Source organism: Camelus ferus, chromosome 22 (assembly GCF_009834535.1).
Source record: "Camelus ferus isolate YT-003-E chromosome 22, BCGSAC_Cfer_1.0, whole genome shotgun sequence".
In the NCBI taxonomy this organism is placed as follows: Eukaryota; Metazoa; Chordata; class Mammalia; order Artiodactyla; family Camelidae; genus Camelus; species Camelus ferus.
The window spans coordinates 21,143,654-21,158,655 of record NC_045717.1 but is presented as its reverse complement, the minus strand read 5'-3'; the positions used below and the strand labels follow the sequence as shown (position 1 = coordinate 21,158,655).

The following is a 15,002-nucleotide window of genomic DNA, read 5'->3' as shown; positions in this document are numbered from 1 at the left end:
CACATTGTAAACTGACCATACTTCAATATATGTGTGTGTGTATGTGTGTATACAAAAAAGAAAAAAAGGAAGGAAATATTTGAAAAGACATCTGATAAAAGATTGTTATCCAAGTATATGAAGAACTCATACAACTCCACAATGAGAAAATGAACAACTGAATTACAAGCACAAAAACCTAAACAGACACCTAACCAAAGATGGCAAATAAGCATATGAAAAAATGTTCGACATGATATGTCATTAGGGAGTTGCAAATTAATACAGCAATGATATACCATACACACCTATTAGAATGGGAGAAATCCAAAACGCTGAAAGTACCAAGTGCTGATGAGAATGCGGAACAACAGGAACTCTCATTCATCGCTGGTGAATGCGAAATGGTTCGGCCAGGTGTCCGTCAGTGGATAACTGTATAAACAAAACATGGGGTAGCCATTCAATGGAACATTATTCAGCCTTAAAAAGGAAGGAAAGTCTGACACGCTCCAATGTGGATGAACCTTGAGGACATGATGCTGAGTGAAATAAGCCAGACCCCAAAGGACAAATACCATATGATTCCACTTACATGACTTGTCAAGAATAGGCAAATTATAATAGAGGTAGGAAGTGAGTACAGGTTACCGGGGCCTGGGGGAGGGGGAACGGGGAGTGAGTGTTTAATATGGACAGAGTTTCAGTTTGGGAAGACGAAAAAGTTTTGAAGATGGATGATGGTGATGTTTGCACAACAGTGTGGATGAACTGAATGCCCCTAATCTATACACTTAAAATGATAAAATTTTTGTTATGTATATTTTACCACAATTTTTAAAAGTGGAGAAAAAACATGTTACCACTGGGGAAAGCTGAGAAAATGTATGAGGAATCTCTATTATTTTTTTTTACAATTGCACGTGAATCAGCAATGATCTTGAGAAAATTTTCCCTTTTAAAAACTGAAATCAATATGCAGATAACCAGTCGATCCAGCAGTATTGTCTGCTTTGGCTGCTGTAGGAGCCTGCTGTGTCTATGGTAGCGTGTCTCCTTCAGATTTTTTTTTTTTTAACACAATTGTGAAGATCTTAAATTTTCCGTGTGATAGAAATTCTCATAAACATACTAACGTGAGGTTAAACGAAGCAGAGCTGCAGTCGCTTGCGTTTTCTTCGACGTGTTTAAGCTGCCACCCAGGGAAACCAGTGAGACGCTTAGGGTGATGTTTACGAGGAAAACGGGCTCGAGGCCTGCCGTATTCCTTTGGCTCTTCAGTCTCTCCCGCTCTTGTGCAAGTGTGTTTGTGTGTAATCACACGTCCTGTGGCCCTTCTGGGTCCTGGCCACTGGAGAACCAGCAGGAGCAGCAGTGAGATCGGTCAGTGCCCTATCAGGATGAGGGGACCATCTAAAGTATGTCACCCTCTGTGAAGGCGTAGGAACAACACACAACATTCTGCAGAACTCACTACCCACCCCCTTTTATGCCACGAGCTGTGTGTCCCGAATGCTTATTTAACTTGACCGGGCTTTCGGCGCTTATACGAATTGGGGCAAATGAATAGATGAGCAGATTGGAGAGGATGCAAGCCCCTATCAGTCCTCTTGTAAGAAACGTTGGGTCCCTTCTCTGTTATATCATACCTCAGTTGCTAGAAGAAAATTAAAAGGAAGGCTGTCTTCCCTGCTGGGAGCGACAGTCACGCTGGGTGGCAAGACAATTCAGTACTAATGACTTAATCCCTCACTTGGTTTATTTACCTGTGCTGTGCAACTTCTCCGCCCCTGTGGGCGTTATGTTCTAGATAAATGCACAGAGATTGAACATTAGTGTGTGTGCTGAGTTGCCGAGGGGGCTCAAGCCTGGAGAATTTTCTGGAGGTTCTGAGACCCTATGGGGTGGAACCCTGGAATTTTTTTAAATGAAATGCCCAACATGAGTCTTACCATCAGTGATTTCAGTGGGGCAAATCCACAGACTCCACCTGCTTACCCAACCTGCTTGCTCATACGAAAGGTGAGGGTGCCTCCAACAAGTAATTCACAACTAGTATGGCCACGTGATTCATTTAAAATGACCATCTTTTTAACTCTAGATTTAAATGTGTACTGGAAAACACATTTTTAATGTGTTTCTCAGAATCCTCTGGAGGGCCTGTTAACACAACGGCCGCTGGGCCCAGCTCACGGAGCGTCTGATTCAGCAGTTCCGGGGCAGGGCCTGAGAACCTGCATTGCCAGGCCCCCAGGTAACGCTGTGTTTGGTGATGAAATCCTTGCGCCAACCCAGCAAGATTCAGGCTGTTGTCATCCTGGTGCCCTTTTCACAAGTGAGGCAGCTGAGCCCAGAGATTTAGAAGCTTGTTGTGGGTCACACATCAGGGGTAGGGGGTTGGGGACAGCAGGCCCTCTCTAAGCACAGCTCTGGTCTGGTCCCTGGGAGGAGCTACCATCCAGGAAGGCAGACTCCTACACCCTTTGGGGCCGAATGCATGTATTACCCGTTTACTTTAAATGCACCCTTGAATGGCTCAGAATGAGGCCCTGACTTTGTCAAGTGGCCCACAAGGCCCTGCCCCCTCCAGCCTCCTCGCTGGTGGTCCTTTCTCTACCTGCTTCAAAACAGCAGCTGTATACACTTAACTGGGGGCCCCTTTTTGTCCTTTGTCCCTTTCTGGTCTCCTGGCATTTGCACACCATTCTGCAGCCTGTATGCTTGCTCTCTGCCTCCCTCCTTGGCTTCCTACACAAGGACTGGGCTTAGATTTAGCTTCTACCCCTGCCCTAGATGGTTAGACACCCTTCCTCTGTTGGAAGAAATAGGGACATTTAGGGGGGAATCCTTTTTCAAAAGTGTTGGAAGGATGAGCTTAGCAAGTCACAGGGTGTTTAATATTAATTAAAGATATGAATATTAGCAACAATAGTTAACACTTGTATCGCACTTCCTGGGTGCCAACTGCTATTCTAAGCCATGAATATGTAAATTTAAATGTAACGGAAATGCCAGTTGGTACAACCACTTTGGAAGACAGTTTGGCAGTTTCTTACAAAACTGAACACACTCCTATCATCCAGCTCCTAGGTATTTACCAAAATGTATTAAAAACTGAAGTCCACATAAAAACCTGCACGTAAGTGTTTCGAGCCGCTTTATTCATAATTGCCAAAACTTAGAAGCAACCAAGATGTCCCTCAATAAATGAATAGATGAACAAACTGTGGTAAATCCAGACAGTGGAATATTAGCACTATAAAGAAACAAGATCAAACCACAGAAAGACATGGAGGAAACTTAAATGCATATTTCTAAGTGCAAGAAGTCAAACTTCAATGGCTACATCCTGTGTGATTCTAACTATATGACATTGTGGAAAAGACGAAACTGGAGATAGAAAAAGGAGACACACCCCCTCCTCCCAGGTTTAGAGGGGGAGGGAGGAAGAGGTAGAGAGCACAGAGGACTTTTAGGGCAGTGAAACCATTCTGTGGGATACAGTCAAGATGGATAGGTGTCATTATACATTGGTCCAAACCCACAGAATGTGCAACACAGAGTGTGGCCCCTCGTGTAAACTGTGGACTCTGGGTGATGGTGGTTTCTCAGTGTAAGTGTATCATTTGCAACAAATATACCAGGCTGGTGGGGGATGTGGACAATGGAGGAGGCTATGCATGTTGCGGGTAAGGGGTCTATGGAATATCTCTGTACCTTCTGCTCAATTTTGCTGTAAGCTTAAAACTGCCCTAAAGAATAAAGCCTACTTTAAAAAATAGAATATACAAAAACATGAGTGAACCCTAATGTAAACTGTAGAATTTAGTTAATAATAATGTATCAGTATTGATTCTATTGTAACAAATATCAATTGTAACAAATGTTAATTGTAACAAATGTTCCCACATCAATGCAAAATGTTAATAATTAGGGGAATTGGAAACTCTGGGGCAGAGGGCTGATGGGGAGAGAAGATTTGTGGGAATTCTGTACTATTTGCTCAGTTTTTCATAAACCTAAAACTGCTCCAAAAAAATAAAGTCTATTTATTTTAAAACCTATATGTCCATGTCTGGAGGGAACTCTAATTTGTAAAGATCCATGCACCCCAATGTTTATAGCAGCACTATATACAATAGCCAAGACATGGAAGCAACATAAATGTCCATCGACAGATGACTGGATAAAGAAGTTGTGGTATATTTATACAATGGAATACTGCTCAGCCATAAGAAATAAAATAATACCATTTGCAGCAACATGGATGAACCTAGAGATCATCATTCTAAGTGAAGTAAGCCAGACAGAGAAAGAAAAATACCATATGATACCACTCACATGTGGAATCTAAAAAAAGAAAAAAGAGGACACTAATGAGCTCATCTACAAAACAGAAACAGACTCGCAGACACAGTAAAGAGTCTTATGGTTACCAGGGGAAAGGAGGAGGAAGGGATAAAGCATTTCACCTGCTTCTGTGGAAAACAATCAGCAGGAGGTATATTTTTGGGTCTGGCCCACATTGGGCCAGTTTTCTCAAGGGTCTGTTAGAAGATGGTCTAAGGCAGGGGTTCTCGGCGGCAGCGTGACTGTGGGGGCATCTTGTGCACGGGAGGCACTGGAAGGTGGTGAGCAGCAACCCTGGCCTCTACCCACTGTTGGTCAGCACTGAGGGCCAGAGCCCAGGCTTGCTCCCGGGGCCACCTCGGGGCTCAGGACTTTTATCTGTTCCCTATAGAAGCTCCCTCATGGCAGGGGGCCCAGTGTCCTGGGTCCCTGGTCGTTCTCTTCTTTTTGGTAATTCCCGGTGACTGACAAGCACAGGGCTGCCTATCCCCCAGTCTGACAACCTCTCAGGTGATGGTTGGCTCGGTGTGAAGGTGGGCTGGGGTTGGGTTGGCATCTCTCTCCTCTGGGTCCACTCTTCTCTGTGCCCACACTCTAGCATCACCCAGGTCCCCACCATCAGGACCCCATCTTTGGTTTAAAAACACCAAGGAAGGGAAGAGGAGGCAGCAGCCTCAACAACCTCCAACTAGGGGTCCGGGATCAGGAACCACTCTTCAGACACGTCGGCCTCCTTCCCTGCCCTCCCTGCTTCCTCTGGGCATGGGTTCTAGGCTGTGGACCACTGACAGAGATCTGTGGACTGATCTGGGGGCAGAGGCTGAGCCAACCCTGGGGTGGGGATGGAGCGGTCTGTATGTCTTGGATGTACAGAACTTGGTCTAGGAGACAAATTAAGTTATGAAAATTCAGTGGCTAGTATTTAATGCTAATCTACTGTTATAAAGTATCCTACATTTATATAACTTCAGAGGCTCATATAGAAAAGGACACCCTTCCTCCGTTGTCCCACATCCAGTTCCAACACCACAGGGGAGGCAGATTTGCATATTTATTTGTCTATTCTGTAGATTTCCAATGTCTGGAATCCCGTTTAAGGTTTTAGGCTGCCTTCAATACTTTTGAAATACAAATATTTCCTATTTTTAACCCCCTCCCAGGTTCCGACCACCAAAAACTGTCTCCAGACTTGACCAGATGTCCCTTGGAGGGCAAAATCATCCCCCATTGAGAAGCACTGATTTAGGGACCTGATTTAGGGTAGCATCTAAACATCTTTTACCTTCTCTTGTTCACGAGAGGATCACAGCAGAAGTGATCGTCCCCCAGCCCCAGGGTTTGTACAGACACACATGTCACCAGTGGAGCCTGCAGCGGGACATGAGTGGGAGAGAGCCAGCTGGCTGTCCCGCCCGGCCCCTCTCCATCCACCTCCTCCCTTTCTTCCACTGACCTCATTCTGCAGTGCGAATTATGCCTGGGAGTGGCATCTGTGAGACTGTGGCAGAACAGGTTGTCCAACCATGAACTGGAGAAACGAAACCCGTCTCTGCCCAAGCCAGTGTTTCTTGAACAGGGTCCAAGCAGAAGCACCTGTCAGCAGGGGGACCTTGGGAAAGGTGCTGTGGGGTGGGGCCTCCTTGGCTCTGCTTCTGCTAGGGAAGCGCTTCACTGTCCTGGGTTCATCTGGGTCTTACTTATCCTTGGGGCTGCTCACCAGGTGTTCTAATGACTTTATAAACCTGAGACACACCTCCAGGAAGGCAGGAACCACCTCTTAAAACTTGGGAGTAACTACCACCCCACACTAGTAGGATGGCTACAAGCAAAAATAATAATAGTAAAAACAAGTGTTGGCAAGGATGTGGAAAAGTTGGAACTCTGGTGCCTGTGGGTAGGAATGTAAAAGGGTGCAGATGCTGTGGGAAATAGTGGGGAGATCCCTTAAAGATTTTGAAAATGGAACTACCATGTGATCCAGCAAATCCCACTTCTGGGTATATATCCAAAAGAACTGAGAGCAGGACTCAAATAGATGTTTGTACACCCATGTTCAAAGCAGCATTATTCATAATAGCCAAGATGTGGAAACAACCCTAGTGTCCATCATCAGATGTATGTGGTCCATCCATACAGTGAAATTTTTTTTCTCACTTCAAAAACCAGAATTTTATAACTGACATAAGCATTTCCATTGCATCAAAAACAACAAAATACCTAGAAATAAATGTAACCACGGAGGTTACCTATACTCTGAAAACTGTAAAACATTGATGAAGGAAATTGAAGATGATACAAAGAAATGGAAAGATATCTTGAGCTCTTGGATTGGAAGAATCAACATTATCAAAATGGCCGTACTGCCCAAAGCAATCCACAGAGCCAACGCAGCTCCTGTCAGAGTACTCGCGACATTCGTCACAGAACTAGAACAAACAATTCTGAAATTTATATGGAACCCTAAAAGACCCCGAATTGCCAAAGCATTATTTTGTAGGTCTTTTTTTTTTTTTCTTTCTTCTTTTTTTTTTCTCTTTTCTTATGGTTCAATGACTAGAGCAGTTCCTTTAACATTTGTTGTAAAGCTGATTTGGTGGTGCTGAATTCTTTTCGCTTTTTTCTGTGAAGTGTTTGAATTCATCATCAAATCTGAACCAGAGCCTTGCTGGATAGAGTATTCTTGGTTGTAAGTTTTCCCCTTTCATCACTTTAAATGTATCGTGCCACTCCCTTCTGACCTGCAGAGTTTTTTGCTGAAAAATCAGGTGATACCTCATGGGAGGTCCCTTGTATGTTACTTGTTGCTTTTCTCTTGCTAATTTTAATATTTTCTCCTTATCCTTAATTTTTGTCAATTTGATTACTGTGTGCCTTGGTGTGTTCATCTTTGGGCTGATCCTGTGTGGAACTGTCTGCACTTTCTGGACTTGGGTGACTACTTCCTTTCCCAAGTTGGGGAAGTTTTCGGTTATTATCTCTTCAAGAATTTTCTCAAGTCCTTTCTCTCTCTCTCTCTCCTCTTTCTGGGACCTCTATAATGCAAATATTAGAGCTCTTCATGTTGTCCCAGAGTTCTCTTAAACTATCCTCATTTCTTTTCATTCTTTTTTCTGTTCTGCAGTAGTGATTTCCACTAATCTGTCTTCTAGCTCACTGATCCATTCTTCTGCCTCATTTAATCTATTCTTGGTTCCTTCTAGTGTGTTACTCATTTCAGTGATTTTATTCTTCAGCTCTGTTTGGGTATTCTTTATATTTTCCCACTCTTTGCTAAAAACTTCACTCTGTGCATCTATTCTCCTCTTGAGTTCTCTGAACATCTTCACCATCATTACTCCAAACTCTTTCTCAGATAAATTGCCTATCTCCTCATCACTTATTTCTTCTTCTGGGAATTTATCTCTTGCCTTGGCCTGGAAGATATTCCTCTGCCGCCTCATATCGTCTGTTTTTCTATTTGTATTTTTATGTAGGTTAGTCATGTTTCTCAACTTGCAGAGGTGGCCCTCTGTGGGAGATGTCCTATGTGTCCCAGTGGTACACTCTCTTGTCCCCCAAGGGCCAGGATCCAGCTGGTCCCAGTGTAGAGTCTGGCCTGTGTGTGTGGACTCCTTCCACAGGCTTTGGGATTATTGTTTTCTTATTTCTGGTATCTGCCTCCTGGTGGATGAGGCTGGACTAGAGGCTTATGCAAGTTTACTGGCAGGAGGAGCTGGTGCCTGCCCACTACTGGGTGAAACTTGGTCCTGGACCTCTGGTGGGCAGGGCCATGTGTAAAGGTGTTTTGTGGCTCAGGAAGTCTGCTGATGGGTGGGGCTGTGTTCCCACCCAATGTGTTGTTTGGCCTGAGGCTTCCCAGTCCATAAGCCTACAGGCTGTTGGGTGGGGCTGGGTCTCAGTGATAACGATCCAGTCAAGATGTCAGCCTCCAGGAGAGCTCTTGCAGATGAACACTTCCGGGGTGTCCACCACCAGCTTTTGTGTCCCCTGGGTGAGCCACAGATGTCCCCTACCTCCCCAGGAGACCCTCCAAAACCAGCAGGCAGGCCTGGCCCTGGATCCTATGAAATCACTGCCTCGGCCCTTGGACCTGGCATATGCGAGATTCTGTGTGCACTTCCCAAGGGAGTGAAGTCTCTGTCTCCCCATCCCATGGGACTCCTAGAGTTAAGCCCCGCTAGTCTTCAAAGCCAGGTGTCCTGGGGTCTCTTCCTCCTCCCAATGCCGGAACCCCAGGCTGGGGGGCTGACTTGGGGCTCAGAACTCTCACTCTTGTGGGAGGGCCTCTGTGACTTAATTATTCTTCAGCTTGTGGGTCGCCCACCTGTGGGGTGTGGGGCCCGATTATATCGTGAGCACGCCCCTCCTACCGTCCTGCTGTGGTTGTGTCTTTATGTTTCCAGTTGAAGAAGATCTTTTTTTCTAGTTCCAGTCTTTTTTCCCCCATGATTGTTTAGCAGTCAGTTGTGGTTTTTCCATACAGCAGAATATTATTCAGCCTTAAAAAGGAAGGACATTCTGAATCATGCTACACCGTGAATGACGTTATATTTGTCTTTTGAGTCCACATGGTATACGATTCCACATGGTATACGAGGTCCCTAGAGTAGTCAGGTGCAGAAAGTCAGAAAGTAGGGTGGTGGGTGCCAGGGTGTGGGGGAGGAGCAGTTAGTGTTTAATGAGGGCAGAGTTTCCGTTTTGGAAGACAAAGTGAGTTCTGGAGATGGATGGTGGTGATGGCTACACAACAGTGTGAATGTGCTTAATGCCACAGACTGTAACCTTAAAAATGGTTAAGATGGTCAATTTTATGTTCTGCATCCTTTACATCAATTTTTTTTAAAGCTCATAAGCAGTAATAAATCCAAGCCATACAGCTAACGTCTGATGAGTGGATGCAGCCGAGGTCCTTGGGACCCACACCAGGTGGCTGAGCAACCCTGTGCAGAATCTCCAAAGGCGAAGCCTCAGCCAGAGATAATGAAGACTTGACGCTGCTGGGTTATCCAGGCTCCCTGGGGAACCCTGGAGTCGGTGTTCACCGGCTGGAGATGATGACCTCTGTGTTTATGGAAGGCGCATGCGGGCCCCCATCATGATGCTCGCTACCTGCCCATCTGAGATTGGTGCTGCAGCTCACACCAAGGGATGGAAATACGAAAGCACCAGCCCGGCCCTGAGTCACTGCGCAGGCGTGTTAATTACTGCCAGGGGACCTTGCTGATGAGAGCTGGAGGAAGGAAAGCTAGTTTTCCTTTTAACAATCATCTGCTGTCCCTTTGATGTGCTGTTATCAGACACCGCCAAGTTGCCTGCTGTGTCGTCCCAGACTCCCCAAAGTCCTGGCCTTAGGTTTTTTCCCCTACATTTTTAAAACTTCCAAAATAATAAAGTGGAAGAAGCCATGGATTCTATTTCTAGGGCAAGGTGAAGAGAGCATTTCTTGCCATCAGAGCTTCTGGAATCTTCTTAGGCTGGAAGGACTGGGTCAGTGTCTGTACTGAGCTCAGCTGAAGTCCTGAGCATGACTCTCAAGGCCCCCTGCCCTCATCTCCGCCAGTTCCCACCACTCACTCACCCCAGCCACACTGGCCTCCTCACTGTTCCCCCAGCCTGCCAGGCACAATCCTGCCACAGGGCCTTTACACCTGCTGACTTTATGCCTGGAACCTTCTTTCCCCAGATATCCACACCGCTCCTCCCTCAGTTCCTTCAGACCTTTGTTCCAATCTCAACGTCTCTGACTGCCTACTTAGGGTTGCAGCCCCTCCCTCAGCAGTCAGCTTTCCCGGTCCCCCCTTCTCCACAGCACTTACTGCTTTCTTTCTCTGGTTTCCTTATTTACTATGTCAATAGTGTATTCACTGTGCCAACAGTCCATCTCCCTGTAGCTTGTGCCCTGCCCACTAGCACTTGAGCCCCGAGAGAGCGGGGGCCTCCGTGTTCATCAGTGTGTCCCGTGTATCTGTAATAGTGCCTGGTGTGTAGTAGGTGCTCAGAAAACACCAAATAAACGAATTCATCTGAGTCCTGAACCTGTGGGGGTCTGATGCTATCTCTAGGTGGGGAGTGGGGAGCAATGTGGATCTTATCCTTAAAAATGTGGTTGTGCATTTTGACCTGCCCACATTCCCCCCTCCACCCAGGGGCTAGCACAGAGGCTGCCTTCGGTTTCACCCCCATCAGAGCAGTCCCGGGGCTGGGGCAGCTTCCCAGATGGCATCTGTCAAAAGCTATAAAAGCATATGCTACCCATGGCCCTCTGGGACATGTGATAGCAGAAGGGGCGAGCAACAGAACAAAAGCCTGGGGAGAGGAAATGAGGTTGGAATCAAAATGGCACACTAGGAAAAAAACCAAACACCAAAGAAGGCAATAAGGGAGGAATTAAAAACACGAAACATGCAGGTCATATAGAAAAAATAGCCCAACGCATCTCTCCGCAGTGTTTCTGCAGCATTGACCATGGCAAGACCCTGGAGATCTAACATCGAGAAGTCTCCTTTGTTCTCAGGGATGTGTTATCCACCAGGCATCTGCGACAGTTCACAGAGATTGTTGCCAACCTGGAAAGCACACCCAAGTTTCAGTGTTCAGAGTTTTACTGGGGTTTCGTTACATAAGAATCTTTGACTGAATGCTTACCTGATGGAATCATTGCCCACGTGGCTCAATCTCCAGCCCTCCTGCCCACTCTCACCCCAACCCCTGGAGGTCAGGCTGAAATCACATGTCTAATTACATGGTTGGTCTTTCTGGCATGGACAGCCGCCACCCTGAGTCATCGAGTTAGCATAAACAATCAAGTGTGTTCCGAGGGGCCCACCAAGAAGAGCCACCACACTGCTGTCACTTGTAGGATCCCCAGGGTATACAGGTTACCTCTCGGGAGCTAGGACAGAGGCCAGGGCTCTCTTTGGTATCTTCACTATACAATGTTACACTTCAGTTTAAAATTTATTAAGATAATAACTCCATATCTAGACCAATTGGAATAAAACTGTGGAACATCAAAAACAAGGAGGCAGCCTTAGGATCAGCCAGAGTAGCAACGACAGAGAAGCAACATCTGAGGCCAGAAGACAATGAATCCTATCTTCAACGAATAAACAAATTTTTAATTTAAAAAAACCAAAGTCCATCTTGGCCCTGAGAACAATTTTCAAGAACATAGTCAAAGGAAGACATTTTCATTCAAATAAAAGCTGAGAGAGTGCCACCAGCAGCCCTTCAAGGGTGTTCTTCAAGCAGAACAAAAAGTGATCCGATACTATATATAAAATAAACAAGATCCTACCTTGTAGCACAGGGAACTATACTTGATATCCTGTAACAAACCATAACAGAAAAGAATATGAAAAAGCTTATATATATATATCTGGATCACTTTGCTGTACAGTAGAAACTAACACAATATTGTAAATCAATTATACATCAATTTTTTAAAAAAACTTAAAAAGTGATCCAAGAGGAAAGGGTGGAGAACCAAGAAGGAATGTTGAGAGAGAAAGAAAGGAAGGAAGGAAGGGAGGGAGGAAGAAAGAAAGAAAGAAAAAGAAAGAAAGAGAGGAAGAAAGAAAGAAAGAAAAGAAAGAAAGAAAGAAAGGTGGTAATTATGGATAAATCTAAATGCATGTTGAGTTTGGAATACTAGTAATAGTGCAGTGTATTTTTGAAGTTGAAAATAAACAGTTTAGAACAACTTTTTCTTAAGTAGTATGGTGGCCATAGTTGAGCAGAGGTTTCTCCAGCCTAGGAGACAGACCAGGTCTCTGATGTCTAGGTTGGAGACATGACACTAGAAACCTGAATGCACAAATCAGTCTATGATCTTCTTGCAGCAAGGCAGAGGGTGTGGCATGAGGCCGAAGCCTGGGAAGGTGTCCTTTGCTAAGATGATGCTTCAGGTGGCACCTGAAGAAGGACTTCATGCCTTAAGGCAAAGGGCAGGACCAGTGGTAGCTGGGGAGAGAGAGCCAGCCTCTCAGCACAGCTGGGTTGTGGGAAAATTAAGAGCTTCCTGGATATCGCATGTCAGAAGTGGTTTTGCAGCTCACCCTCTGCCCTCCCCAGCAGCTGAATTCATGTATCTGGGTGCACTGGGCTGGCTCCATTTGCATTCTGAGCCCAGCCCAGGTGTGTGCAGGGAAGTTTGCTGGGGTTTTTTGTTTTTTTGGGGGTTTTTAGAAGAAAGAAGTTATCTTTCAGCACAGAAGACAGATAGGAACCAACTTGAACAAACCTGTCATCTGAACAAAACAGGTGGCAGGCGATTAAATAATTTTGCTTACTTTTCTGTCGCCTCAAAATAATTTCAAATTTAAAAATATTTTCTCAACAGCACTAATCATCAGGGGAATGCAAATTAAAACCACAGTGAGAGACCACTTCACACGGATTCGGTTGTGGAAAAATTAAAGTGCTTGTGCATTGCGGGTGGGACTGTGAAAGTGATGACAACCACTGTGGAAAACGGTAGGCAGTTCCTCAAAAAATGAAAAATAGAATGACCATATGATCCAGCAATGCCACTTCTGGGTATTTACCTAAAAGAATTAAAGCAGGGACTTGAACAGGTATGTGCCCACCCACATCTGAAGCATCGTTAATTCACAGTGGCCAAAAGATGGAAGCAACTCAATGGCCCATTGATGGACAAATGGATACAGAAAATGTGGTCCATCCATACAATGGAATATTATTCAGCTTTAAAAAGGAAGGAAATTCAATAGATTTTTTTAAAAGTTTCTGCTATATAGCACAGGGGACTATGTTCAATATCTTCTAGTAACCTTTAAAGAAAAAAATATGAAAACATATGTATGTATATGCATGACTGGAACATTGTGCTGTGCACCAGAAATTGACACACTGTAACTGACAGAACTTCAATTAAAAAAAAAAGAAGGAAATTCTGACACATTCTCCAACATGGATGAACCTTGAGGACATCATACTAAGCAAAATAAGCCAGACACAGAAGGACAAAGACTACATGATTCCACTTATATGAGGTCCCCAGAAGAGTAAGATTCACAGAGACAGAAAGTAGGATGGGGGGTTGCCAGGGGCTGGGGGAGGGGGAGGGGGAGTTAGTGCTCAATGGGGACAGAGTTTCATTTTGGAAAGATGGAAAAAGTTATGGGGATGAATGGGAGTGTTGGCTATACAACAATGTAAATGTGTTTAATGCTGCTGAAATTGACCCTCAAAATGGGTAAGATGGTAAATTTATGTTATCTGTACTTTATCCTACTAAAACTAAAAAATTGGTTTCACAGGAGTTTCCAGACTAGGACACTGGTGTGATATTATTATTAACTTAAGGTTTCACACCTCTAGTCTCCTGGACGCTCCTTTTAACTCCCTAACCACTTAACATTTAAGCAGTTGTCTTCTCAGTAGCCATTTCAGGGCACCAGCTTCTAGCTCTCCCACAGCAAAGCAAGAGAAGAGTGGTCTTATGCAGGTAGCTCTGGGTGTGAGGGTTGCAACGAGAAGCCACCAGGTTGAGTATTTAATCCATCTACACCCTGAACAAAAGATGCCTCCTTCCCGCGGCGTCTCAGACTCGCACCGGGAGAGATGGAGCTGGTAAACCTGTGCTGGAAGTGACGTGGCTGTGGGGCCAGCACGTTCTGTCCCTGCCGTCACTCTTCTTTATTAGCTCCCCAACCCACGCTTCCATCTATCTCCACCACGATCAAAACAAAACAAAACAAACCCTGCAAATCTGAAGAAGGCAAAGCTGGCGTGCAAATACGCAGCACAGAAGGCTTCATCCAGAGTCTGGCGAACTCCAGAATCTCTTCCAAGCAAAAATTCCCTGCCTAGAGGTTGCTGACCACAAATATCAAAGGGCAGATGGGAACAATCATGAGGGAGAGCCAGCATCTGCACTGCAGCAGCCACTTCTTTGAAACCTCTCTTCATCAGATGGGGTGCTGGCTCCCGGAGGGTCCTTTCCCACGATTTGAGCTGCCAGGCCAGATCCTGCCAGGGATCGCCAGCTCCAAGCCAGGCAACAGCTCATCCCTGCCGTCAGCCTTAGCCCTGCTCCTTTTGGGAGACTCTGCCATCACTCCATTTTCAACAATTTCATATCCCTGATTTTTAAAAAATTGTGTTAAACATCTATAACATAAAATTTACCATCTCAACCATTTTTAAGTGTACAGTTGTTCAGTATATTCACAATGTTGTGCAACCGATCCCCAGAACATTTTCATCTTGCAAAAGTGAAACTCTATCCCCATTAAATGCTAACTCCCTAGCCCCCATTCCCAGCCCCTGGCCCCCATCGTCCTACTTTCTGTCTCCGTGAATCTGACTGCTCTGGGGACCTCATGCAATTGGAAACATACAGTATTTGTCCTTTTGTGAATGGCTCATTTGCTCAGCAAGATGTTCCCAAGGTTCATCCATGTTGGGGCCTGTGTTTGAACTTCTTTTCTTTTGAAGGCTGAATAATATTCCATTTCAAAATACATTTTGTTTGCCCAGTTATTTGCTGATGGATACTGGGGTTGTTTCCGGTGTTGTACATTTGATGGGTTTTGACAAATACAACTCACCATGATTGTATTGTTGAGGAGGAAGAAATTTTCCTCTGCCTTGCTAGGTTCTTCTGGCTGGTCTAAGAATTAGACTGACATGAGACAGATGAACAGGAG

The 15,002-nt window shown here is 45.1% G+C and overlaps 1 long non-coding RNA gene across 1 annotated transcript; it reads left to right on the top strand.

Moving 5' to 3' along the window:
• LOC116659045 lies at positions 1-14,200 on the top strand. The gene is made up of 3 exons (XR_004314321.1): positions 1-2,034; positions 12,466-12,469; positions 14,189-14,200. It is a non-coding gene; the product is annotated as an uncharacterized LOC116659045 (long non-coding RNA).
• The last annotated feature ends 802 nt before the right edge of the window (positions 14,201-15,002 follow it).